This window comes from Mus caroli, unplaced genomic scaffold (assembly GCF_978045245.1).
Source record: "Mus caroli unplaced genomic scaffold, Mus_caroli_1 scaffold_17, whole genome shotgun sequence".
In the NCBI taxonomy this organism is placed as follows: domain Eukaryota; kingdom Metazoa; phylum Chordata; class Mammalia; order Rodentia; family Muridae; genus Mus; species Mus caroli.
The window spans coordinates 55,486,455-55,514,283 of record NW_028227272.1 but is presented as its reverse complement, the minus strand read 5'-3'; the positions used below and the strand labels follow the sequence as shown (position 1 = coordinate 55,514,283).

Sequence of the window (27,829 nt, the reverse complement as noted above, 5' to 3'; positions counted from 1 at the left end):
GACAAATTCCAGGACTTTTTTTTTTTTTTTGACTACCCTGATGTTCCAAGAGCCAAGCATATAATTACAAAATCTATGTGAGTTATGACAAAGGTAATCTGTAGAAAGGGTAAGAATCGGAATGGTTTGAGCCCTTTCCATGTTTGGATTGGAAAAACAAGTGCAATTTCCTAGGGCTGTTGGTATAATTAAGAAAAATACTAGAAGGTCCATCACACTAGTGGAAGGTCTTCGCTGCCACACACTGTCAGCTTTGAGTTGCACCCAGCTCCTTTCTTTCCAGACAGGAGCGCTTCTCTCCCGGAGGTGGGGGGAGGTCATTTGATTGCATGTGAGTATTTGACCAGACACTGATTTTTAAAAAACATTTAGAGCTATGCAAGTCCGAGGACATTTTTTTTTTTTTGGTTTTTCGAGACAGGGTTTCTCTGTGTAGCCCTGGTTGTCCTGGAACTCACTCTGTAAACCAGGCTGACCTCGAACTCAGAAATCCGCCTCTGCCTCGGGAGTGCTGGGATTAAAGGCGTGCGCCACCACCGCCCAGCGAGGGCATTCTTAATACAAACTTTTTCCTAGTGAAGGCTACAGAAAGAAAGGATAGGGAGAGAGGGAGGGAAGAAGGAAGGAAGAAAAGGAAAAAAGACATGAGGGAAGGAATGAAGAAGTGCCCCTTCATTCTTTCTGAGGTAAGGTCTTTTTAAAAATATAAGATGAACTATATGTTTACACCTACTCCTCTAACACTTTTGTCTTTGAAGAGCAGAGGCAGGAAATTATGTAGCTTTGTGAACACCTCTCCCTTTCAGCTAGAGACCAAATTACCCACTGGGTCTGATGTCACAGACAGTCCAGGGTGAAACTAAACTCTGTTGCTTTCTGCCTCCCATAAGCGCCTGGAAGGAGAGCCCCTTACAGCCTCCCGCCTTTGCTCCCCCGCAGCTTTCCCAACAAACCCGGGCAGGATGGGAGTGTCTTCTTGGCTCTGGAAATCAATCCTCCTACCTTGTCCTGAAGCCACCCGCCGCCCTTTCCCGGCCCTCCCTTCGCAGTGATTTTCCTGTCGGGGACTCCCACTGAGAGCAAGCGGCTGGTGACCACCCCGCCCTAAAGGTAGGAGCCAGAGAGCACAGCTACCGCCCCGGGGGGTCTCCGAGCCCACCCGCAGCCACCCGGCAGCACTTTTCAGCAGGAACTTGGGGGCGGCGGCCACCGAGCATCTGGCGCTAGCAATAAGGTGGAGCTTCCCGCGGCGTCGCACGCAGCCGCCGGGAGACCCAGGGTCCGAAGCTGAGAGCTGTAAGGGGAACGTTGGCGGTCTCAGCCTCCGGGCCACAGTGCGCCTCGCTCCGCTCTGCTCCTCCGCCACATCGGGGGTAGGGGTGGGGGGAAGGGATCGCGTCCTTGTCACCCCGCTAGCTCAGGTTTCCGCTCGCCGCCTGCTCGGGACCCGATGCTGCAGACGCCACGGGACAGACAGAAGCGCGCTGCGGAGAGCCCCGCACATGTCTCTGCGGTGGCCGAGCTCGGGCCTCGGCAGGTAACTCTGAGGCTGGCCACGCTGCGGGTCTGCTTGGCTCCGGGTGCGGGGAAGGCTGCGTTCCCTACCTAGCGTGGGGTTTCGGGATGCTGCCCAGACACTCCGATTCTGCAACCGCTGCGGAGTAGGGAAGGGGACTCTGTGCACTCTCAGACCCTTCGTCCTCTGCCAAATCACCAGAGCGGTGAGGAAACCTCGGGCCCTGAGATCCTCCAGGCAGCAAGGTGTGCGGGGTGACTGGCCAGGAGCTCTCCTGTAGGGTCCCCGAGCTGCTAGGGAGAACTCGGGAGAGTGGTGCCCAGGGGCGCTAGGACTCTGCTCTCCTGGATCGCCCCCCAATCTATGCAGTGGGAGACCCACAGGAGAGCATGGTTCCTCGATCACCATTATTTGTGAAAGGGTCTGTAAGCGAGGAGGGGTGAATGAGACTGGAAGGGTCTTTTTTACCTTACTGAGTTTTCCAAGAAATCTTTCTTGGCACAATAAAACTAAACCTAACAAAATGCCGAGACAGTTTGTTTGGACTGAAGGGCAACGGTGAGAAAACTGCAGTTTTGGCTGCTGTGAATTTTTAAGAGAAGAAACTTGCTATTTTGCGGTGGTCGTTGCCTAGGGAGCTCTCATGGGCTTAGCTCCTTCCTTGTGCACTGTTATTTTGATTTAAAAGAAAAATCTATAAAAAGCGATTTCTAGAAACTAAAGAAACTCCAAGTGCCTTTTAGGGATCGTTAGAGGAAGCCGGGAGAAGGGCAGCCAGGGTGTGAAGGATTATGTTTAAAGGTAATGGGACAGGAAGGACGTGGTAGGTGCTAGCCTATTAGAAACCACGTAGATTTCAAATTCAGAAGTCAAGTTTGTTTTTAAGAGAAACACCTTAATGCCATGAATAGTGGATGGTTTAGAAAATAGCAGGTCCTTAATGGCTCCAGTGCCCTGTCCTGCTGACCTTCAGGCTTCTTCAGCATGTCCTCAGATGGCCATGCCTCCCTATTAGGCTACCCCGACGATTTGACTTTCCCGGTCTTCAAATCCAGAATTTCCTTCCAGCTTCTGACCACGGAGCTATCTTTTTATTGACATGGTGATGTGAAATATTTGGGAAGCTCTGATCAATCAAGGCTTTAAGTGTCACCAAAGATTGCTTTTGAAAGCAAGATCAGAAAAGAAAAAAAAATTTAAAAAATCCCTTAGATAGTTAGTTTGACTTTGAGTAAGGCTATCTGTTTCAGAGGCACCTTAGATAATGGCGATTTGGGATCAAGGGAACTTTTGTGGAAAATGTCTGTATGACTCTGATCTGTTTTTCCAAGCTGCCTCTAAGGCTTGTAGACAGGGTGGAGTGGTCATTCCTTGCCTTATAGTACTTTCCCTGAAAAATGTTCTGACATAGTCCTTGAATGTCACTTTCAGATCCCATTATGTCTTGATGTATTAGTGGTAAAACTAAATAGGACTGCAGTTTTGAAAATATTTTAGGAGACTTGTGGCAGGCACTTTTTTTTTTCCCCGTCTGAAATCAATACAGAAAGAATGTGAGAATCAAAGAGTAGACACCCCTGTCAGAGGGATGCAGTCAAAAAGCATCAGTCCATCTTTTGTGAAATGGCAATTCTCAAGTTTCTCATTCCAGAACTCAGTGTCAGAGAACTGAATTCCACAGCCCCTTTCGTCTACTAGAGATATTTCTGCGTTCCACGTTGAGAAGCACAAATGGATAATGCCCCGCTTCCTACATTTCCATGATAAGCATCGTCAGCCCACCACACACATTCCAGTTGGCTTTCATGCAATTATGAATCTTTACAGAGCTGAGACATCTCTTTAACCTGCATCTAGATGATGTCCACTGGGGGATGAGGGTGGGGTGCGGTGGCATCATGGAGTGTGTATGGAGCACCCATGTTGATCTCTGGTGGTGTCATTTAATTTAATATTCCCAGCAATGCTGAGACAAGACTTTTATCCCGATCTTAAACCTAAAAGTGAAGTCTTCCTTAAGTTGAGGTATAATGAATCCTGTGAAAGTCTGCTTCTCTCCATTTTACATCTTTGTGGAAGACTTACCCATGACATGACATGCATTCTTCACAAATTCTTCCATTGTTTGTTTAAATCTTTACATACATACAGAGACACATAGGTAGATACATAGGCACACAGACACACATAAATGGACATATAGCACACACACACACACACACACACACACACACAGCACTTAGAGCTTGAACTGGTTATTCCTTCCTAACTACCGTTCATTCCAGAGAGGCTTTCTGGTCTGCATGCTTTGGTACTCTTTCCCTCTGATACTCTCAGACTTTCTCTTGTTTCTGTCTTCTGCAGAGTTTTTATGAATCCCTTCGTGTTCTATTAAGTTGGCTGTCTCCAGTGGGTTATATTCTAAACTCATTAGCTTCCGAAAATATAGTTTTCCTGACGCTCCTGCTTCCTTCAAAGGCCAGCTCTGTCTTGCCTGTCACTCGTCTTTCAAAGTCACATTCTCATGCTTCACAATAAGATGAACCTTTCTCTTGTGTATGCCTGCTACTGTGGATAATGGCCTACTAGTCACAGTTCTAAGCCTTATGGTTCGAAAATGTAGTGGAGGCCGGGAGATGATGGCTCAATGGGTAAAGGTTTGCTATCAAGCGTGAGATTGATTTCTGAGACCCATGTGGTGGAGGGAGAGGACTGATCCCAAAAGTTGTATTTTATGACATGGAGCAAGGTTGGCATGTGACAAAATGTGTGCATTATATATGTCAGTCTTTATGGTTCCATATCAGGGTGCCAGAAACTGGATTGTCTCAGTTTTTGTGGTGGCAGGAACTCTTTCCTGATGGCAACGCCTCTCATTGTAGTCACCTCAGACTTGATCAAGAACTTGACTGCTGTACCCTCAGGCTAAGGAAAAGGTTCTAGGAGAGAAGTTATGAGGGTGAGAGAGAATAAGAATCTGCTTTCTCCCACGTCTAAATTTCTTTTCTTGGTCACCCAAAGTAAGAGTTGCTGAACTATCTCTCCTTGCCATACTTTCTGGTCAGATGCTAGTGGAGTTCCTTTTGTGGGAAGTTGAGGAAAAAAAAAAAAAAGCAGGAGGAATGCAATCAGCTCTTAGGAAGTTTTTCTCATCATGAATAATGAAAGCCAGTGTGAAAAGGTCCTGTTCTCTCCCATTCTCTCTCCTTCTCATACAAAGCACGTAGACGACATTGGTTTTTTTTTTTATTTTTTCAGTAGCAGGTAAAAACTCAGAAGACTCTTCATTTTTGTGCCTTTTATCCCATAAGAATGGAAGGATTTTTGTTTTATTTTAACATGGTAAGAAATAAGGCCTCCAGATGAAATACAAGAAAGCTAGATATTTCCACCAAAGCTAGAGGGTCATTCCTGACTTCCAGGTTGTGGAAGTAGGTCTAGAGTTGGTATGGAGGGAATGGGAGCTGCCCTGGGATGCAAGGCCACAGAGAAAAGTAGTTTCCAATGAATCCTGGGTGGCTTGTTGCATACCCATGCATAAGGTAGGGTATTCTTCATGGATAATAAATATAGCTTAGTATGCCTGTATAACAAGAGATGTTATTGAAGGTTGGAGAGGTGTATAGTGAAGAGACAGATAAAACAGAAAGACCCCATGTTCTAATAGAGTGTTGTGAGATTCGGAGTCAATAGGAAAGGTACAAGTGAAAAACATATTTCAGATGGGCTGGGTGTGGCATTGTAGGGATGATGCATCGTGGTGCTGATCCAATAAGATGTAAGCGGGGTGTACTGGCTGGTTTTGTGTATCAATTTGACACAGGCTGGAGTTATCACAGAGAAAGGAGCCTTCCTTGAGGAAATGCCTCCGTGAGATCCAACTGTAAGGCATTTTCTCAATTAGTGATCAAGGGGAGAGGGCCCATTGTGGGTGGGGCCATCCCTGGGCTAGAAGTCCCCTGGGTTCTATAAGAAAGCAAGTTGAGCAAGCCAGGTGAAGCAAGCCAGTAAGTAACATCTTTCCATGGCCTCTGCATCAGCTCCTGCTTCCTGACCTGCTTGAGTTCCAGTCCTGACTTCCTTTGGTGATGAACAGCAATGTGGAAGTGTAAGCTGAATAAAGCCTTTCCTCCCCAACTGCTTCTTGATGGTGATGTTAGTGCAGGCATAGAAACCCTGCCTAAGACAAGGGGGTACTGAGGAAAGCAGACAACTTCTCTGAAGTGGTGCAATGGGTGAGATGCGATTGAGGGAAAAGCCAGTAAAGTAGAGAGCACAAAGAAGGAGATTCCAGGAAGAGGAAACATCAACTCCAAAGATTCAGGGCCATGCGTGGATTTGGAGTGTTTGGGCAAAGAAAAGTCAGTCTAGGAATACTGGATACTGTGTATTCACAGTCTGGATACTGTGTAGCCTTAGAAGAGTACAAAGCGTGGACTGGGAGATAGAGTCCAAGATACACAAGTGGGATGGATTTTGTGGTGCTATTAAACCTGGCACAGAGGATTAACGGGAGCAGCTGGACGCACTTAACTGGACCAGCCTTTACCCATCATGCCCCACACTGCACAGAACTACAGCTTCCGGTGACTGACTCATTGGCAATCATCGAGCTTTTCCTTCATCCCAGCACAGGGGCAGGGCGCAGAGAACCTGCATGGTGTTCCTCCCAGCCTCTGGGGGGAAACAAAAAAAACCAAACAATAAAAAACAAACCTTCACATACTTAATTTCACGTTTGCAACTCTGCTCTGGACTGAGTATCTCATGTCTCTGTGCAACCTTTGGGTTGGCTGGAAACACGTGAAACCACATACCAGAAATTAATTATCTATTCAAATTAAGTCATAGCTGTAAACAATAGCAAGGCAGCCGCTGAGAGAGGCACTGCTCTAAATAACGACAAAGGCTGGGCCTCGCTGAGTTTGTTTCCTATCCTCTGTGTGGTTTGTCATCGGGGTTCATCTTGTCTCTGTCGTGGGAACGTAGTGTCTGTGGCAATTCCTTTTTCATTCTTCTCCAGACATTATCTTGGAAATGTGAGAGTAGTGCACAGATGTGGGATTTTTTTATTTCTGATTTAATAGTAGTACTGGTTTATTAGTAATGCTCAGACGTCCTGTGTCAACTTTCGATTATCCTTTGATTCCAGGAGGTCTCGTGTGACCTACATGTTACTCTCTGGAAAAGACTGACCTAGATTTTAGAGAGAAAAGTCGCCTTTGAGAGTCTTTGATATATGTTCATTTCTCGTTACTTATCTACTAGCTGCTTACTTTGTTGTTGTTGCTGTTGTTTGTTTGTTTTTTGTTTTCTTTTCGAGACAGGGTTTCTCTGTATAGCTCTGGCTGTCCTGGAACTCACTTTGTAAACCGGGCTGGCCTCGAACTGAACTCAGAAATCCGCCTGCGTCTAATTCCTTTCTGTTTAAGAGGACAGCACTGTGGTCAACATATAGAGGTGGCAAACAGTTAACAGACAACACAAATGTTCTAGGTTGCTTTATGTTTCGGGGATAAACACTGACCAAAAGCAACAAGGGAAGAAAAGGATTCACTTGGCTTATAGGTCCACTGCTGAGGAAAACTCGGAAAGGACCTTGAAACAAAACCTAAATCCTGCTTATTGGCCTCCCTTGGCTTGTTCAGGTACCTGTTCCATACAGCCTAGGCCCGCCCACCCACCCAGGGATGACCCCTCCCACAGTGGGCAGGGCCTTCCCACATCATTCAGTAATTGGTGCCCTGGCAGACATGCCCACAGGCCAAACCAAACTGATAGTGGCAATTTTCCAATTTTCCAAAAAGAGATTTCCTCTTCCTGGATGTGTCACGTGGACGACCAAAATGAGTTATCACCCACCTAATGCTTACATCAGAGGTTAGTGTTACTATATTAGCTCAGTTATAAGACTGTCACATTCAGCATGCATCCTGGTAGGTATTGTGATTATCAGGGTGTTGTTTGAAAAGCTCCTCCCGCTGGAAAAACAAAATCAGGTTCATTTCCATAAATTTGTTTACGCTAGCTGAAACTCTAAGCAGGACATAGTGGTTGTACCTACTTCTAATCTTTGAATTTGTGTGGTTGAAGCAGGAGTTTAAGTACTGTTTGGGGTACGTAAAAGAGTCATCTCAAAAAGCAAAACAATCATTCATCGAGAATGGAACCAAAAAACCTTTAAGAGTAGGGGGAAATACTGTATTTTTTTTTCCTGGAAAATTCCAATGTAATTATGCTGGGAGAGATGGATATGTAGATGCCAGCGAGTGAGTATTCTGACTTTTGTTTTCACGTACAGCAAACTGTCAGTACAGCTTCATAATTCCCAACTGTTGGTAATTTGTGTTGGGTTGCTCGGGTTTGGGGCTGCATTAATGAGGCATTTAAGTGTGCCCTCATCATGAATAATAAGATTAATCGACTCTTTAGGAATAAGACATCTTAGCAGGCCTGGTGACTCAGCTCTATCATCACCGTTGCTTTGGAGACAAGAAAATTGGAAGTTTAAGGCCATTATGGACACCTTAGTGAACCTATGTTTCAATATTTGGGTCACGTAACTTGCATGAAGCTAAAAAATCGCTTATGAGCTTTGTATTCATAGTTTCATGCATTGTCTTTCCCCCAAACAGTTTCTTAGGCCACAGTTTCATTGCTAATCAAGTTTCATCTGCTTGTTCTGGTGTTTCCTGGATCCCTATTTGGTATTACTTACCTGCTGTGAGATATCTCCTTAGCAAAGCTGACAAGGCTGGGTGATTGCTAGATAGAGGAAGCTGGGACTGCAGAAAGATTGGTGGGGTTAGGGGGAGCTTGGGCAGGATCTGGGTAAAGCTGGAGAATAAGGGGAATCCTACATTGACGGACCCCTGTTTATGGATGACTGACTATATTTAAAACTTGAAAAATACCTAGGAACGTGACTGAGTGGAAGAGTACTTTTCTAGCATGCATGAGGCATGGAGTTCAACATATAGATATACACACTAGAAAATGAAATTATGCCAGGCAGTGGTGTGGTACATGCCTTTAATCCCAGCATTCTGGAGGCATGGGCAGGCAGGTGGACCTCTGTCCAGTCTACAGAGAGAGTTTTAGGACAGCCAGGGCTACACAGAGAAACCCTGCTTGAAAAAATAAACTAAAATAATTTTTTTAAAAAATCTAGGCCTTTAAATGGTATGGGTGCTTAGCTGCTTTTCCAAGAGGAATTAATTTATAATTTTAACAGAGTGTGACGATTTTAAAACTTTTCTGTTGTACATGGATCTTACAAAGGACACTGCTCTCAAGTGACTTGCTATTCGGGGCGATGTTTCAGGTAAACAGCAAATGACTTAGTTTTACTTTATTGTACCCGTCCTACAAATAAGTTACAACGCTTTAAAAATTAATAGGGTATTAGAGACCGTCGTGCTGTCCGAACTTAAAGCACACATGTTTTTAGACTCTGTATATTTTGGAGGATAGATTTTGCTTGTTTACCACAAAAGCCCGTTTTTTACAAATTTGGTGAGCAGGGCTCTTTGGCATTCATGGTAAAAGACACATATTCAGCCGGGCGTGGTGGCGCACGCCTTTAATCCCAGCACTCGGGAGGCAGAGGCATTTCTGAGTTCGAGGCCAGCCTGGTCTACAAAGTGAGTTCCAGGACAGCCAGGGCTATACAGAGAAACCCTGTCTCGAAAAACCAAAAAAAAAAAAAAAAAAAAAAAAAGACACATATTCTTATAAACCTTATCGGACCAAGCACTCTACCTACGAACACCAGTATTCCAGTGCACAAAACATTCATTCTTTAGCCTAATTTCTTTATGGAGGTTTTAAACTTCTCTTTTAAAGCCCACTACTATGTCACATGATCTTTCTTTTCAATGTCTGGGTTTGACTCTAGAGTCACGGCATCCCCTGGGCTGCAGGCAGGGCTGTGTGGTAACACTGGAGGCCTTTTATTTTGATGTCACACTCTCGGTTTTCTCAGATCCCAACATCATGGATTATTATTTCCTGACTGACTGAGCTACTTAACTCCCCAGAGCCCTGATTTTCCTCACCTGGAAGTGATGGCCACGGAGTAGTTGTCACAATGACTGAAAAGAAAAATACAAGAACAGTTTAGCATAGTTTCTGCCATGTATTCAAATGTCTGTATCAGTGTTATCTACTGTTATTGGTATTACAACTTCATTCTTTCGTTTGTTTGTTTTGAGACAGTGATTCTTTATGTAATCATTGTCCTGTAGACCAGGTTGGCCTCAAATTCACTGAGATCTGCTTGCCTCTACCTCTTGAGTGCCGGGGTTAAGGCGTGTACCACCACTGCCTGAATTTATCATTTTATTCTTATATCTTTCATTGCAGCTATTACTCAGATAGTTAAACCTTATCTTCCTCCCGAAAGCCTTTTAGGCTGAACTTACCAAATGTTGCTGCCCACCCACCTGGTTTGTTTCTTCATAGACGCTGACTTCACTTTGGACGATATGACATAAATATTGTGCTTCTTCAGTTATTTGTCAGTGAATAACACCAGATATGAACTATATAGCTAGTTCCTAGTTAGGTGACTCTAGGTTGATGCCTCTACTTTGAAACTTCCCCTGGGCTGCCAAGACCCCGGTGTCTTGGATAATTTCATTTTCTTTAATGATTTAAATATACACCCCACACACAGATAAACACATATATAGTTAAAATTATTCCTGTTTTAACATGACTTTATGTGCATCTACTTTCTTGGGCTCTTCTACATCTGAACCAAATTTGGCTCTGAAGAGCAGAATTTTAGAAAGAAGCTCACTGGGAGGTAGGAGAGTGGGGATAGAATTTCAGGGACATTGCCAAAGGTCCCTGTAGCCATGACACAGTGTCCAGTGCGACTGAGAACTGCTCAGTGTCTAGTGTAACTAGAGCATAACATTCAGAGTCAAGCCCCTTTGGAGATGAGATGGTTAAGGCTGTGGGAGCTGGCTTGACCAGAATTAAGGACCATGATCTATATATTTATTTATATTTAGCCTGAAGGCTATGTAGTTAGGGAGACGGCTCTATATGGGCAGCTCATAATGGGCAAATTCAATATGTTTTAAACATGGATCTGAGATTTGTATACAGCATCTTAATTGTTCTCTTTTAACTCCCGTTCTTATAAGAAAATGATTGAAGTGTTAATATCATCTCACATTGGGAAGGTTTTTTTTTTTAATTATTAGATATTTTCTTTATTTACATTTCAAATGTTATCCCTTTTCCTGGTTTCTTCTTTGAAAATCCCCTATCCGAATCCCCCCCTCCCCCTGCTCACCAACCCACCCACCCCCTCTTACATTGGAAGCTTCTGTTACTTGCAAATTTCTCTTTTGTTTTTTCTTTCTTTCTTTCTTTCTTTCTTTCTTTCTTTCTTTCTTTCTTCTTTTTTTTTTTTTTGCCAGTTGAAATACTGATAATATTTAATATAAGCAAGTTTTTTTTTGTTGTTTTTTTTTGTTTTTTGTTTTTCGAGACAGGGTTCCTCTTTATAGCTCTGGCTGTCCTGGAGCTCACTTTGTAGACCAGGCTGGCCTCGAACTCAGAAATCCGCCTGCCTCTGCCTCCCGAGTGCTGGGATTAAAGGCGTGCGCCACCACACCCGGCTTAAGCAAGTTTTTAATGTAACAGACTAAACTGAAAAGAGCTTCTCTAGGCAGAAGAAATAATGCATGAGAAACTTAGGAATAGTCCAATAAACTCAGAAGTATATACAAATCACAAAAATAAAGAATCGTCACAGATATATACTGCTAACTAAGTTAATAATTGTTAGATTTTTAAAAACTCAAAAATTTTATTAGAACAACATTAGATTAAAAGAAAAAATATAGTCCAGGTGACTTTCCTTCCTCACCATTTTCTCATCTTGACATCTTGGGTTAGAATGATTCACTTTTTCAAACTGACAAATCAGTATTTGCTAAAGGCTATATAGTTTATATGGGGGCACTGTGTTGGAAATTCTATGGATTCTAGAGTCTAAATGCTGTGTGAGAGTAGAGGCAGACAACGGAAATGATCAATAGCTTTCCTGGAAATATATGCTTTGAAACGTGCACTACTTCTATAATATAAAACAAGATACTTTATAAAACTGTGTATTGACCTACAGCTTCTTTTTGCATAATTATACTTTTTATAATTTATATGCAAATTTTGACCTAGGTTTGATCTAGATTTGTTAGCACTGCGGTTAAATTTTGGCTTCCTTCCTCTCCCTTGAGTTGATGAACCGTTTGTTATTCACAGTGTGTGTGTTACCTGATGCTAAATGTCTGAATCATATTTCTAGAAAAACCTCTACCCTTCTACATCTCCTGTTTACTAATGCTACTGTTGCCTAGTGCTTTTCATTTTCAGGTTCGCCTCCTTGGAAATGATAGGAAATAGGACCCAACACATTCTAACCCTAAGAGCTTAGAATTCCTAGGAAAGAAATAGATGTGAGAGGAAAACACGTTGACAGTTCCTCAAGCAGTAATGAGCTTGGAGATGGAATGTGAGGGGGAGATCTGCAAGGAGGATAGGAAAATAGAGATAAAGCAGATATGTCAGCACATTGCCAGCACTGTGCCAGGCAGGGTGTAATCTATGGGTATGTGCTTATCACTCTTGGGTTTGCTTACAGAACTTGCCAGTTGGTGTGTTCAAATAGACAGACTCCTTGGTATGTACATTCAGAAGAGCAAACTGCATTGCATTTCCGGTTTCACACCTGCCTCCAGGGGGAGCTCTTCCTCGAAGGTGAATTGATCCCTCAGGGAGATGCCCAAGCCTCCTGTGTGGAAGGGCTGGTTCCCAGCTGTGTGGTTGCGCTGTGTGACTGCTGTCCGTGATTGTGTTGGTGTGACTAGATCTTTCTTCCTTTTTAAATGGTTTCATTTTATTTATTTACTTATGTGCATTGGTGTGAGGGTGTCAGATTCCCCTCTAGAGTTACAGACAGTTGTGAACTGAACCTACAGGTGCTGGGAACTGAACTTGGGTTCTCTGGAAGAGCAGCTAGTGCTCTTAACCACTGAGCCATCTCTCCAGTCCCCTAGGGCTATGTTCTTCTTTGGAAATCGAATTGCATCTGATGAGGTCATCCTGGAATTGGATAAGCCCTTAAAACAATTAACTGATGTAAGGTTTGAGGCCTGGGGAAAACACCAGGTTAAGGTGGAGTCTTGAGGGATGCAATTAGTTTATAAGCCACAGAACACCTACGCTTGCCAGCAAAGCTCACGGAGTGCGAGAGAAGGAGCTCCCGGCAACTTCCAGAAGGAACGTAGATCTGCCAACACCTTCCTTTCTGACTTCTAGACCTCAGACCTGTGTGAGACAGCACTTAATTGATCACTTTAGACCCGGCCCCGCTCCAGTTCCTGTAGGCCTGGACACTGGTACAGGGGGTCGGCAGGGGACCAAAGTTCCGCCTCTCTTTGAAGAGCATTTCCTGGCTCTGGGTCTCAGGACTGCCTCACAGAGCAGTCCCAGGCAGACTCTGCCGAAATTCCCTTTTGAGCTGACTTTCAGGCTTGATCACTAGGCCCTTGTCCCTCTTTCTGAAAGCGCCCCATGGGATGCCAGGGGTCAATACCATCATCATGGTTCATTCAGTACCATCAGGTGCCTTTGCCTTCTCCCTACTCAGCTTGTCAAGAGCATTTTCAGGGGCCTGCTTGCTTTCCTGATTAAGATCTGGGATAAACCTTGAATCCTAGCTCTTCTACCGTTTATCTGGCTCGCTCGCCAAGTCTTTATCTTCTCTCTGGGTTTTCCCGGAGTCCCAGGATGAAGCCATGTTGTGGGTGCAGTCTTCTCATTTCTCTGCTCCGGAATAAGCTTTTGAAGGAAAAGAAAAGAAACAAACAAAAACTTAGCATTGCTGTATTTTCAAATGAAGGCCCTGCTTTCTGAGTGGTGTGATGTCTTATGAATAGAGGCTTCGTTCTGCTGCACTTGGTTGGGCATATTAGAGAACAGTCTTCATTTGAGAAGATATACCCTTCTGCTCCAAAACAGCTGAAAACGAGATTTTCAATATTAAGAAATTGTTCAGAGCTTATAGGATATTTTTCTGTTGTTTGGGTTGTTTTGTTCTGTTTTGGGTTTTTTGTTTGTTTGCTCGTTTTCCTTTTTCCAGCAAAGATTGATTTCACACTGTCTTATTAGTTGCTTCAGTTTTTATTTGGGGCTAAGTTTCTAGTGTGATCACAAAGAAAGCACTGTTTTGAAATCCCCAGGGTGAGTCCACAGACACGGCCCAATTCCCGTGATTTGTGCCTGTGTCCTGTGATCTGTGTCCTGGCTTCCAGTCCTAGGAACTCAGCTGGCAGCAATTCCTTTACATACTCTGAGCACAGACTGCCTTTCAGTCTCAGATGAAGTCCTCAGTAGAGGGGCTGCCTAGTAGATATGTACCCTCCCTTCCCTAGCCCTTCCCTTCCTATGAGTTTAAGTAATGTGATTTTTTTTTTTCCTGGGTTTTGGTTTTGGTTTGTGTGTGTGTGTGTGTGTGTGTGTGTGTGTGTGTGTGTGTGTGATATTTCTCAGTCCCTTGAGTATGTTTCAATTCCTTGTTCTTGGGATTTTTACCTGCAGAAAAAGGCGGGAGTTTTAGGCTACTCATATCTTTTAGACAATACATATATTTATCATAAATTACAAAGCAGTATACCTTCAACAAGCAGTTAAGCGATCAAGAGCAGAACAAAGGGTCCTGTTTATGTTCTGGTTAACACTGCTTAAACGTGTGACTGGGGATTTGCCTGTCAGGTGATGGTAATTTGAGCTCAGCCCTTGCATCCTGAGAGTCTGTGGTTTGACCGATGGGGTCTAGCAAATCTAAGATGATAGGGTGAGCTTACAGATGCGCGGGCTGGTGGGCGGGCAGGCAGGTGGGGAGACACATATGACTGCTGCCCCCTTCATCCAGCCAGTTTTCTCACTAAAGTACTAACGTTTCAGTTGAGCTAGTCCAGTGGCTCCTGAAGGGTAGGAAGGAGGATTTTTTTATTTCCCTCAGCCCAGGATTTCTTGGACTTCAGCCAGGAACTGAGAAGAGGAGCTGTCTCCTCGCCTTGCCTACGGAATGTGCTACGGCATATTTGTCGTTGTTTGTGAACACACCACTAAATAGTTGGACTCCATGGAGACTCCTGTGCTGGCATGACTTCTTGCGATGGAAACATCGATTTTTTTTTTTTATTTGCCCCTCTTGGGAATGTGTCATTGTGAGTTATCTCAACTCAACCCCCCCCCCAAGACAAACACCCTTCTTTTGTAGATTGTGGACATAAGTAAATAGTTATACATATTTTGAAATATCTAATGTTTGAAGATGGGTTTTCTTTTTTCCAGACACATTTTTATACAAATAATATTAACGGTGCAGGAATCCCATAGATGAGTCTTCATATATTTGTAGCTCCGACTTCAGTTTACACCTGACAGTCAGTATACCTTGTTCTAATGTCCTTCAGCTAGACATGAAACAAATGCCAGTATTCCTGTTTGCAATTAATAGGTCTCAGGCGTCTCACCGAGTTGTTTAATTGTTGTAAACATTGTCTCTGCAGCACAGTACATACTTCACAATCCTATTTCCTTTAAGAAAAAAAGGGGGGCATTTTTTATGTTTGTACCTTGGGCACAACACAAATGTATTAGACAGACCACATCTGACAAAGAATTCCAGGGAAGCTTTTGTTTATCTGCTTCTCCACACGGTAGTTTTTTTCTGTTTAGTCAGCATGGTTCTTGTAAAAAGAAAAAAAAATCTATTTACTTCTGCATTTGGATCCTTGCTTTTGTTTTGTTTTGTTTTGTTTTTCAAGAAAGGGTTTCTCCATGTAACCCTGGCTGTCCTTGAACTTGCTCTGTAGACCAGGCTGGCCTTGAATTGTTTTATCTGCCTGCCTCTACCTCCCTAGTACTGGGACTCCAGGAGTGTGCCTGTGAGGGTGCTTGGTTGTTAACATTATCATAGGTTCATATAAACTAGAAATTTATTATCTGAAAATTTTTTCACTTATTTTGTTTGTGTATTTGTGGTTTTGCATGCACATGATCATGCCTTGCGCACGTGTGAAGGTCAGAGACAGCTCATGGTGCTCAGCTCTCTTCCTCCTTGGTTCTGCTGACTGCTCTCAGGCTGCTGTTGGATGGGCACGGGTGCCATTCCCCCTGTTCCAAATGTTTTTCCTTCCTTCGCTGTTTCATCTGAAACTGTCTTCCTCCTTTCCCTGCCTGGATCAGTTCCCATAGTTCCCAACCATAATGTGATAAATGTTCACGAATGGTTTGCTGATGGATGTCTCTGAGACACTGTATCCCTGGTGGCTAGAACAATGCCTAGGATTGAGTGGACACGGGGAATTTGTTTAGTGAGTATCACTTTAGAGATAAAACAATGCTCAAAGTTAATTTTACCAAATACTAAATTTTAGCCAACAGTCTTTGCTGTAAGGATTGTTAATAGACTGACAGGAAGTAAATCTACAATATATGGTTTAATAAAAATATATACTAATGGTTCATTTATCACACACACACCTATAGTATACATATATACAGATACTCGTATACACAGATACACGTATACATATATACATATATACACATATACATGTATACACATATACATGTATGCACACACACACACACACACACACAAATTACTCCAAATTAAGACCCTCCTCTCATTTGTAACTGGCTTAGGCGATCATCTCCAGGGCAGCGATACATATGTTGTCACATGTGTGTGCTCTGAGAAGCAGCAGGACAATTCCTAACACTGGAATCTTTGGGTTTGATTTTTGTTTTCTCTCAGCCTGATTTGTTTCTTTATCCGATGTTGTTGCTCGTAACTCAGGAAGGCAACAGGAGAGATGTTTTATTTTTTGTTTCTGTCCTTTCTTTGCCTGGTACCAGGAAACAACTTGGGCTCCAAACATGCCAGTTGTCAAGCACTTCCCCACTGAGCTCTCTCTAGCCCCACTGTTAATTTGTTTTTATTGAAATATGAGCTTACTAAATTGCACAGGCTGGCTGGCTGGCCTTGCCCTTGTTCTTTCCCAGCCTCTAGAATAGCTGGAGCTCCAGAAATGGAGCAGCAGGTCTGGCTTGGCCTGTGTTGATTGTAGTATTATTTTCTCCAGAAGAGAAACGACGAAAGGATGCTCACAGCTTGAGAAAGGGCTGCACACAGATCTGTATATTTTTCCAGGGAAGGTTTCAAAGACGGTTAGGAAACGATTGAAAGCCCGACTTATGGGGCAGGGGTTGGGGAGCAGAAGAAAGTATGAGCGATTGATGATCCAAGTGGGTCTTAAATGCATTGCCAGGCCTAGAAAAAGAACAGAAAGCTACACAAGGGCCTCTAGAGACTGTTGCAGTTACCTTTTACAGTTACCCAACTTTATAGAAATCATTGTGACCTTTACAGCCGCCTTTGTCACTTTCTGTGTTACCACAAACTAATAAATTATTGGCTGTGGTTACTTTCTAAACTCAGGACAAAAGCACTGTTTTTTTTAAAAAATAGAAGTGAACTTCATCTTTGAAATTGTGTACAATTATTACTCAAGATATGACTGTAAGGTTCTCAAAAGACCATGATATCACACATTTTTTTTTTTTTTTGGAACTTGGGAGTGTCCTCATCAAACCTCTTAACCTGTTATTAATCATCATATGCTCCCAAATCAGGGGCTGGAAAGGTCCTGTCCAGCCCGTGTGTGTGTGTGTGTGTGTGTGTGTGTGTGTGTTTGTGTGTACAGGAGAGGAGCAAACACACACACACACACACACAGAGGACTGCATTTTGGGAAACATTGGTTCTTATTCATACTCCATCTTTACCACAAGAAAATATGGGGCCATGGACTAATGGCTTTGAAATCACCTGGGAACCTGCTGGAAGGGAAAGGGATGAGATTGCTCCTCAGCGCTACAGAATCAGAATTGGCATGTCCAGCTGACGCCAATGGCTTTTAAGTGCTGCTCTGCAAATCCCACCAAGTAGGCTGGAGAGCAGAGTAAGTCTATTTAGTAACAGGTGACTCACTTGCCCACAGTGAGACATATTATTATCTTTAGGTAGCCCAAATCTTAGGAAATCTGTCCCAGGAAGGAACTCACACCAAATTCTGTGAATAGCTTTCAACCCATGCAGTTCTCCTTTGTGAAGATCCTTTGTAGACTAGGCTTGCTCCTCTCCCGAATTATTTTCTCTGGGTGTACCAAGGTTCTATCCCCCAAATGGTTTTGACATGACATTGTTGGCTGTTCTTTACGATCTGTTCAGATTAAAGAACCTATCCAGCATTGCAATCTGGATTCTTTTACTCCAGTTACTTAAGTAGTAGTTAGTAGTAGGTGACAGAGACCCAGGAACTTTGTGTCCTATAGATTCATGGAGAAAAATTCTAATGCATAAATTTATCCTGATTTATAATTCATAATTTTTTAGGTTCAAAGTTCTGCCTCACAGACCTTTGTTATTATATGTTAGGGTGGTCATTCAAGGCACCACTTCTGAGTTCTAAAGGTCTAATTTCTCAGTACTTAAAATGTATGTAGTATATTTAAAAAATAGTATTTTTATCTTTTTCTACAAGTTAAAACCCTCCATGGCACAGAATACTGACTGACATTTTTCCTCAGCAGTTTGTCACACGTGTTTGTTTAGACACACACTGAAATAACCTTAGTGTGCTCAACTTTGTTATCTATTTTTGGTGAGCTCTGACTTTCCCTGGCGTTCCGTGATTTTATAACCAGCACATAATTATTTGCCTAGAGTTCAGAAATAAAAGTCCCCCCCCCCCCCCCAGTTTGCTTTTGTCTATGGGTTTACTAAGATCAAGTTAACCTTGTGTAAGAAAAGCTGTATGAGGAGCAGCAACAAAAATTTCTTTACAGGTCTTGTCTTGTCTTTTCTTTGCCTTTCTTTTCTTTTTCTTCTTTCTTTCTTTCTTTCTTTCTTTCTTTCTTTCTTTCTTTCTTTCTTTCTTTCTTTCGTTTGTTCTTTCTTTCTTTCTCTATCTCTCTTTCTTGTAGGAAGTGGTCCATGGCATTTTCTGACTCCCGCTGCTGGTTGTATTGCACCATGATGCTGTCCTGTTCAGTCTGCTCTGTTTTTATTTTCAACCCCTTCCCATTTTCTTCCCCCTTTTAAGGCTTTGAGAGCTAGTAGCTCCTCCTTTCACTTGTGCCTTTTAACAATAAAGGTGAGCTCTCTCTTCTCTCTCCTCTCCCCTCCCTCCCTCCCCACCCACCTCTCTTTCTTTCCCATGTGTGTGTGTGTGTGTGTGTGTGTGTGTGTGTAAGGAGAGACAGTTGCTGCTTTCACTTTCAGCTTGCTTTGGATTCATTGAACTGGATGTTATTTTTCAAAGAGAGTAAGCTGGATCCTTTGGAAAGCCAATCTGGAAGGACAGGAATGTAACATGGACTTTTCTGTTTAATTCATTTAGGTCTTGTGTTTGGCAGTTTCATCTAAACATCCCCATAAAGCAGCTCTTAAGAAATCCTAAATGAGCTGTCTATGCATTCTTCTTTTATTTTTTAACAGTTTCGATTTCTTGTAGCTTAACCATTCTCTAAATATACCCTTGGTGTTTTGTTTCAGCACGCACACGTGAAGCAACAACAAAGCCCCTCATCTTGGATTATTTCCAGCATCAAGACCTCCACATGTCAACAGCAGGCTCCTGAGGCAGTCCATCCTCCTCCAACTCTCCTCACTACATTCTTCAGAAAGAGAGGGTCTTCAGGAAACACACCCCAAAAGCGCAGGTTGGTGGAGGCAGCCCTCCTGCTCTTAGGTTCCTTCTCAGGATGTGATTTTCAGCCCTGGAAATGTGGTGTTACTTGCAGGTAGTTTGGCTGTGTTTCTAGCTGCAAGCTGGTTTTCTTCTTGCAAGGTTTGCAGGTGGCTAGAAGGCTTAGGAGACGTAAACGTAAACTGATTGGTTCCTCTTCAGCATATCCAGAAGTCAAACTGTGGAGGTTAGAAAGCATTTCTTTTAAGTGTAATTTATTTTTATTTTATGTGCACTGTTGCTTTGCATGTCTGTGTGAGGGCATCCGATCTTGGAGTTACAGACAGTTGTGAGCTGCCCTGTGAGTGCTGGAAACTGAACCTGCATCCTCTGGAAGAGCAGTCAGTACTTTTAACCACTGAGCCATGTCTTTAGCCCAGGGAATTATATTTTTATAGTCAACCTGACATGCTTTCTTTGCAGCTGTTTTATGTCAGAATGGAAAGTAGGAGTGATACAACTCCCAGAGGTCAAAGCAGGACATTACCTACATGACAAATAGAGGAGAACCGTGGTGGGTAATAAACCTTGGGTGTGAGGCCTGCTCATTGTGGGCCTGATTTTCTGTATAGATTCCATTTCCCTCTGTCTTTAATGACAGGATTAATAGTAACTTCATTACACCACCCTAATGAACATGTTAGGCTTATTCTCCCAACTGTTTGCACAACTTTCATACACCAACTCATCATTAATTATGAGATAACTTTAAAGCAAAATATCCATCAGGAATCAGCTACTTAAAAACAAACACGAGCTCTTGTAGTCTTTTGGATCCATTAAGATTCACCAAGACAGGATTATTCTACTAGCAAATTTGCTATGGTATAGCCTTTTAAAACGAATTTTGTTAATGTGTGGGTCTGTGTGCTCCTGGGCGTGATCATGAATGTTTGTGTGCCTGAACACCAATGCCACTGCACATGTGTGGAGGCCAGAGGACTCCTTGCAAGAGTTATTTGTCTTCTCCTTCTACCATGTCGGTCCTAAAGATCAGACGCTGGTTGTCAGCCTCGGTGGCAAGCACCGGCACTCACTAAGTCAGTGGTTCTCTACCTTCTGATGCTAGGATCCTTTAACATAGTTTCTAATATGTAGTGATTCCAACCATAAAACAATTTTAGTTGTTACTACTGTTTTGAATCCTAATCTAAACATCCCATATGCAGAATATCTGATAAGTGACCCCCAAGGTGGTCGAGACCTGTAGGTTGAGAACCACAGCACTCAGCCCCGTCTTGCTGGCCCAACTGTTCTATCTTTGGAGATCTTTTTTTATGTGGGGCACATCTTGGATTGAGGATCTTATGCTTTAGCAGCACTGGAAACTTAAATATTCACTGTGCTCTTGGAATTTGGTCCTTGAGAATTTCTTATTTCTTAATCCTGAGATTATCTATGGTGTTTCATAGCTCCACCCCCATCATCCATCATTGAAGGAAGGCTTAGTGTATGGACAGTTTTACTAACTGTAAGAGAAAAGTTAAAATAAGATTTAAAAAGTTATCCCAATCTGCCAGGTGCCTAAATGACAGTTACTACTTGTAATATACTTTTGTCACATAGCATCTTTAATCCCCACGGTGCAGAGGGAAATGAGCCATAAAGAGGCTAAGCAGGGTCTCTTGAGTCGGCAGAGAAATTGCCAAGACTCAAATCTAAGGGTTCAACTGCCAAACGGGTAGCCTTAGCACCCAGTTATGCTCCTGCCTACAAACTGAGAATTGCCTGAAGAAGACCATGGAAAGGTCATGGAAGAAGTCCATGGAAGGGCCGAATCATGGGAGTCTAGAGTGGTGGCCTTAGTGATTTTATATGCAGGTGGCAGATAGCCCGGGCAAGTTTTAGTGTGGATGCGTGCCAAGATAGCTACTGCACTTGGGAAGATTTATGCCAGCTCTCACATGCAGGCTGGCTTAAAGGGAAGATTAGAGGTCATTAAGAGTAGGAAAAATGCCCCAGTGTAGAGGAATGCCAGGGCTGTGGATAAGGCGGGAGTGGGTGGGTGGGGGAACCCCCTCATAGAAGTAGGGGGAGTGGGGAGAAGATGGGGGGTTGCAGATGGGAAATCTGGAAAAGGGATAACCTTTGAAATGTAAATAAATAAAATTTCCAAAAAAAAAAAAAACCCAAAAAACAAAACAAAACAAAAAAACCCAAAAACAAAAGAAAGAAAAGAAATCAAGGAAAAAAAAGAAATATAATAAATACTCAAAAAAAAAAGTTAGAAAAAAAAAAAGAGTAGCAAAGGAAAAAAAAGCGGAGTGAGAAGAAGTGAGTAAGAAGGAGGATTTGGGAAACAAGATTAAGATAGCAGCCTGAGCCTTGTGTGAACGAGGAGATGGAGACACCCAGGCAGAGGAGTGACATAAAACCCAGGCAGGCTCTTTTGGAACCACCCAGAGAGAAGTGGGCTGGATATCTAACACCTTAGAGACTAGAGAGACCTGGACAAAAGACAGAGCAGTGATGTCAGCAGTAGCGTTCATTCCTTATTGATTTGTTTATTCTTGAATAAGTATCACCGTGCCATCACTATGGGGCAGGACTTGTGCTAAGGGGTAGGGTTTTAATCCATATGAAAATGCTCTGCTATGCCCAGACTTCATTACTTCCTAGATCTTCCATTACACATAGCAGTAACTGGAAATACTGCTGTCAGTTTATGAATGGCGATTCATTTGGAGCTTTAAAAAAAAAAAAAAAACAGACCTTTAAATTACATTTTTATTTAATTGTTTGTTGGTTGGTGGTGGTGTGTGTGACAAGTAGCCAGAGGATAGTTTGTGGAAGTCGGTTGTCTCCTTTTCACCATATGTGTCCTGGGGATTGAACGCAGGATCTAGAACGTCTCTACATATTTCCTTCCCAAAACATGAGTAGTATCATGAGACAGTGGTTTGCTTGCTAGGGTGAGTGGGTCTTTTCTTCAATCCCTTTTATCCTCAAAGGGTATTTGTGTTGCCCCGACCCCAACCCCGAGAAAATTCTGTTCATTGGCCTGAGGCATGGAAATTGGAGGAAATTCTAAAACCTTAAACCCCAAGTTTGAGGACTCTCTCAGTGGGGTTCTGTTTCCTTGCCTCTGACTTCCAGTAGTCTTTTGTAAGCACACATCACCCAGGCAGAAATCCAGATTCTGACTCAGAGGATCAGGGCAAGAGTGTGCGTGTCTGTTACCGTGCTGGTGATTCATACTCTGAGCCACGCTAGAGTGCCAGGGAAATGAAATATTTTTTTCTTTACTAGTAACAGATAGCCAAAATGATTTTTGAATGTGTGTAGCTTAACTTTAGTAACCATACTGTGTGCTGTTTTCCATAACCTTGGGTACATATGCATCATGTTGAACCATATGACCATAATCAATGCATTATCACTATTAATACAAGGAGAGCTTCTATGTTCAATCATTGTGTTATCCGACAGCACCAGTAAGACAAACAGTTATAAATTTATTTCCATTTTAACTGGCTGAAGCAAATATGTTTAAAAATTGATATCTGAATATAATATAAAGCCTTTGTATAAAAAATATTTACTGTACTGTCTTAGTGTGATTTCTGCTGCTGTGATAAAATTCTGACCAAAACAAACATGGGGAGGAGAGGGTTTATTTGGCTTTTAGGTTCCATCAACCACTGAAGGAAGCCAAGGTAGGAACCATAGAGACTAGGAACACTGCTTATGAGCATGCTTCCCATGGCTTGCTCAGCCTGCATTCCTGTACAACCCAGACCCGCTTGGTCAGGAGTGGTGGTACCACCTTCAGTGGGCTGGGCCCCTCCCACAATCATTTACCAATCAGAAAAGATGCTACATGTATATACCCACTGGGGGCATTCTCTCTGTTGCATTTCCCTCTTCCCAAATGACTCTAGCTTATGCAAAGTTGGCATAAAATTAGCCAACACATGATTGCTTGGCTTGCTTTCTTATATGGTCCAGAACTAGAGTGAGCTGGGCCCTTCCACATCCATCAGCAAGAAAATGCCTTCCAGAAAGGCCCAGAAGCCAGTCTGACGTAGGTAATCTTTTAGAGCTCCCCCTTCACAGGCAACCCTAGTTTGTGTCAAATTGACAAAACCCAACTAGCACATATACTTTCCCTGAGACTATTTCTGAACAAAGAGCTATATTTGAATGTTCACTGTAGTTTATTTACACTAAACAAAAATCTGCAAAAGAAATCAAATGTCTCTTTTCAGGGGAATGATAAATCAGTTCCTGCATTACTAGCTACAGTGGAAGACTTCCTAGCAATGCAAACTCGGTACAAGCAGCAACAATGAATGTGCTTTTAAGGCATTATGTTAACATAAATAAGATACACCCTGTGTGGCTGCATCTCTATGAAAGTACAGAAGCAGCAAGACTCTAGGCTGTCAGCAGGGATCTGCAAGACTGAAGCGGGGAGCTGACTGCAACCAAGACAACTTGGGGATTGATGAAAATGTTTGTTCTCCTCACACTGGTGATAGCTACAGGATTAACTACATTCTCTAAATCTCATCAATTTGTACAACTGTACTGATGAGGTTTCTGTATGTAAACTCGATTATAATAAAGCTAATTGTAAAAACTAAGCATAGTCGTTACATGTTTATATTATCAAATACTTTTTGCAGCTGGTATCTTCCCGGTAGAGTATTAAAATAGAAAAACCATCCAGCTGTGGTGGTTCATGCTAATGATCTCAGCACTTGAGACGTGGAGGCAGGAAAATCAGGACTTCAAGAGTAGCTTCTGCTATGATGGGGAAGCCAGCCAAGACTATTCTGAGACTAGCTGGGTTTACATGAAACCCTGTCTCAGAAACAAACAAACAAACAAAACCAAAACATCTACTCTAAAGCAAGTGGATCACAGGACAGTAGTGGCACATACCTTTAATCTTAGCTCGAGGAGGCAGAGGAGGCAGAGAGGCAGAGGCAGATCTCAGAGTTTGAGGTCAGTCTGATCAACAGGGTGTGAGTTTCAGGATAAGCCAGGGCTACACAGAGAAACTCTTATCTCAAAAAAAAAAATTAAGTGATGGGTTAAGAGAGGGGAAGAAGGGGTGAGGAAGGGGAGAGGGAGGAGAGAGAGAAAAGGAAGGAGGGGGAAGAGGAGAAAGGCGATGAGACAAGAGGGAAGTGGGGGAAGGGAAGACAGGAGGGAAAAGGGAGGGAAGGAAGTGGGCCCCTGAGAGAAAGCAGGAGTACATAGAGGATGCAAAGTCTCCTGAACACTTCCTTGTGTTTGTGTAATGGAGTGAGAGTTCTAAAAACAGGAACTTTAGTTCATTTATTTTTAACACCCAATAAGTTGCCGTTAGCTGAGTGGTTTTCATGTCCAGCTGTGCTATTAAAAATAAAAATTCTGCTGAAAGCGATTTCTCTCCGTTTCATGTTTGCCGTGAACTTGTTCCCTGTAAGGGGGGTTAGGAGAGTGAGGGGGTTTGGTCATCTGCCTTGACAATGACAGCCTTCATTCAAGTAGATGAAACAGGCTGTCTGCATATGCGCATGATGAAATCTGTCTGGCAAAGCACAGGCTTTCTGCACAGACTGAGAGAAGAGCAAGTGTGGCCGAAGATTAGTGCATTAGCCAAAGAAATGGTGGATGGGAAACAAAGAAACTTAATTATACATGATGGTGCCTTGCTGCTGGGAAGAAGAAAAATAACCATGGCTTTAGAAATTGGTCAGAATTCACATAGTTGGGTACAGTTAGTTGAGACTACTCAAAATAATTTTGGTAGTTGGGGACAGTTAGTTGAAACTACTCAAAATTTAATTTTTTGGGGAGGAGGGGATAAAACTCAGATTATAATTTTCTATAGGCTTATTTGTAGGTGGTTCTCTCTCTCTCTCTCTCTTAATTAGATATTGTCTTTATTTACATTTCAAATGTTATCCCCTTTCCTGGTTTCCTCTCTGGAAACCCTTTATCCCATCTCCCCTCCCCCTGCTCACCAACCCTCCCACTCCTGCCTCCTCACCCTGGCATTCCCTATACTGGGACATAGAGCCTTAACAGGATCAAGGGCCTCTCCTCTCATTGGTGTGCCACAAGGCCATCATCTGCTTCATATGCAGCTGGAGTCATGGATGGGTCCCTCCATGTGCGCTCTTTGGTTGGTGGTTTAGTCCCTAAGGAGCTCTGGAGGATCTGGCTGGTTGATGTTGTTCTTCCTATGGGCTTGCAAACCCTTTCAGCTCCTTCAGTCCTTTCTCTACCTCCTCCATTGGGAACCCTGTGTGCAGTCCAGTGGTTGGCTGTGAGCATCCACTTCTGTATTTGTCAGGCACTGGCAGAGCCTCTCAGGAAACAGCTATAACAGGCTCCTGTCAGCAAGCACTTGTTTTAGGTATTTTCCTCATCTTATTTTTTTTTTTTTTTTAAGATTTAATATATATGAGTACATGTAGCTGTCTTCAGACACACCAGAAGAGGGCATCAGATCCCATTACAGATGGTTGTGAGCCACCATGTGGTTACTGGGAATTGACCTCAGGACCTCTGGAAGAGCAGTCAGTGCTCTTAACTGCTGAGCCATCTCTCCAGCCCCATATTAATATCTTGTAGTCAACTAGTAGTAGCAAATAACAACATTTAAAGTAACAGTTTCTTTTGGTATAATCATGCATCTGTGCTTTGTTTCTTTAATTATAGCCTAGTGAAAATTTTCCAGATATTCGTAGCAGAAAATTCCACCAATGCCTTCAAGTATCTCTTTTGTGAGATAGGTTGATAGGTTAGTATTTCTGAGTCAGTGTATTTTAATAAACATTTATTTATTCAGCGTACGTCATGACATTGTTTACTTTCTATGTGCGTGGTGTTGGAAATTGAATCTAGGGCCTTGTGCATGCTAATAAGCACACAGTCTGACACTGAGCTACCTGCCAGTCTGTCTTTGTTCTAGATTTAAAATGTACCATTACGCTCATACTGTTACACCTTAAAATACTGTTATTATAGATTTCTAAGTTCATTGTGTAATAGTTAAAAATACAGTTATTATGGTTTTACTAATACACAGTTTAAAATTGTGGGCTATGAAATCAGAGAGTTGCCAGTTTGTATTCTGACCACTGCTTTGAGGATTATTAACAATTTCATAGAGTATTTTAAAGCTCTCGACTTAATTATTACATATCAAAGGGTTTAATACCATGCTATGCATTTACTGTGTGCATAATAAACTATTCTGTTAATTACATGGCTCCAGAGGATCAAGGATCTCAGATGTAAGAGGGCCATCCCTGAACATTGGGATGGACCATCAGGTAAAGTAATAAGGACTGTACTTCACAGGGAGGTTGTGAGTTAAAGATTGAGGCTTTCCCATCTGTCAAAGTGGGGTCCAGTGTTTCCAGTAAGTCCTGGGCTAAACAGAGATGGCTGGGTCTTGGAGGCTCAGGCTTAGGGCTGGATCTAAATGTAAGAAATTAATGTAGACTCAAGCTTTTCGTTTTTTTTGTTTTGTTTTCTTTTGTTGTTTTTGCTTTGTTTTTTGTTTTTGTTTTGTTTTGTTTTTCTTTCCCACTTGGGCATGTAATTGCAGAGAACAGTCACAAACTGAGCAATACATATAAAGGGGAAGGATGTGAGCGCTGCTGACCTCATTCCAGGCAGTTTGAACGAGTGTTAAGTGAGCTGAGGATTAGCAGAGGGCTGAATAGACACATGGATCAGCAGCATTCCTGGACCAGGATGTAGAGGTGAGCCACAGACGGACTGGAGGGGTGACGAAGGAGAAAGTTACAGCTGAAGCCTACCTGTGTCGAAAACCATAGGTACTGGGTCACCACAGGCATGCATGGAGCTAGTGGGGTGTTCTTTTCTAATTTGCACAAATATGTAACTTACTAGGTCTTGCATCAGCACTCTGGGTATGAGATCAGGCCTAGTGTGAACCCTTAAGTCATATATCAGTGGCCAAGCGGAAAGCACAAGAAGGCTTCATTTAACACAGAGAGCACAGGGACATGGTTTAGGACCTTAGTAACTTAGAAGAGATAAAAATAAAGTTTGGCTGCCAAGCTGCAGGGAGGAGGGGCAAGTGAGATAGAATATAAATAAATGAATTCAGATATTAGAAAAGAGTGATGTATTGTAAGTACCTACTGGTGGGAACCAGCTTTGGCAAAAGAATGCACTCTGCAGGAACTTGATCAAGCTATGGAGCTGAGCTGCTAACTCTGGGCTCTGCAGCCTGCCTTTTCCTGAACCAAGATCAGCTTAGTCTACAATTGGATATTCAGAAGCCCCTGGAGAAAGGCCAAGAAGAAAGGGAGCCATAGAAACCAGACAGCAGGGGTCTACAAATGCTCAGCATTGGTAAAAGCAAACACCACGGCTGTTTCAGATCTGCTGGTGAATGATCTTGATTTCAAGACCCACAAGGTATTTTTGTACTTGGGGAGTTTGTTTTCACTACTGTTGTTGAACAAACATGCTTTTTTTTTCTTTCATGGCAGTT

At 42.8% G+C, this 27,829-nt stretch overlaps 1 protein-coding gene across 5 annotated transcripts in view; it reads left to right on the top strand.

Annotated features, from left to right (window-relative positions):
- The first annotated feature begins 665 nt into the window (after positions 1 to 665).
- The window catches only part of St3gal6 (ST3 beta-galactoside alpha-2,3-sialyltransferase 6), a 62,227-nt gene continuing 35,063 nt past the window's right edge, over positions 666 to 27,829 (top strand). Inside the window, exons 1-2 of one of the 5 annotated variants that reach the window (XM_085832359.1) lie at positions 666 to 686; positions 19,167 to 19,333. The gene's annotated coding sequence lies outside the window, so the exon portion shown is untranslated. Of the gene's footprint in view, positions 687 to 879; positions 1,111 to 1,179; positions 1,538 to 1,565; positions 1,762 to 19,166; positions 19,334 to 26,970; positions 27,069 to 27,829 lie in introns of those variants that run through there. The other 4 variants (XM_021184849.3, XM_021184850.3, XM_029470276.2 and 1 more) reach the window with 4 other exon arrangements.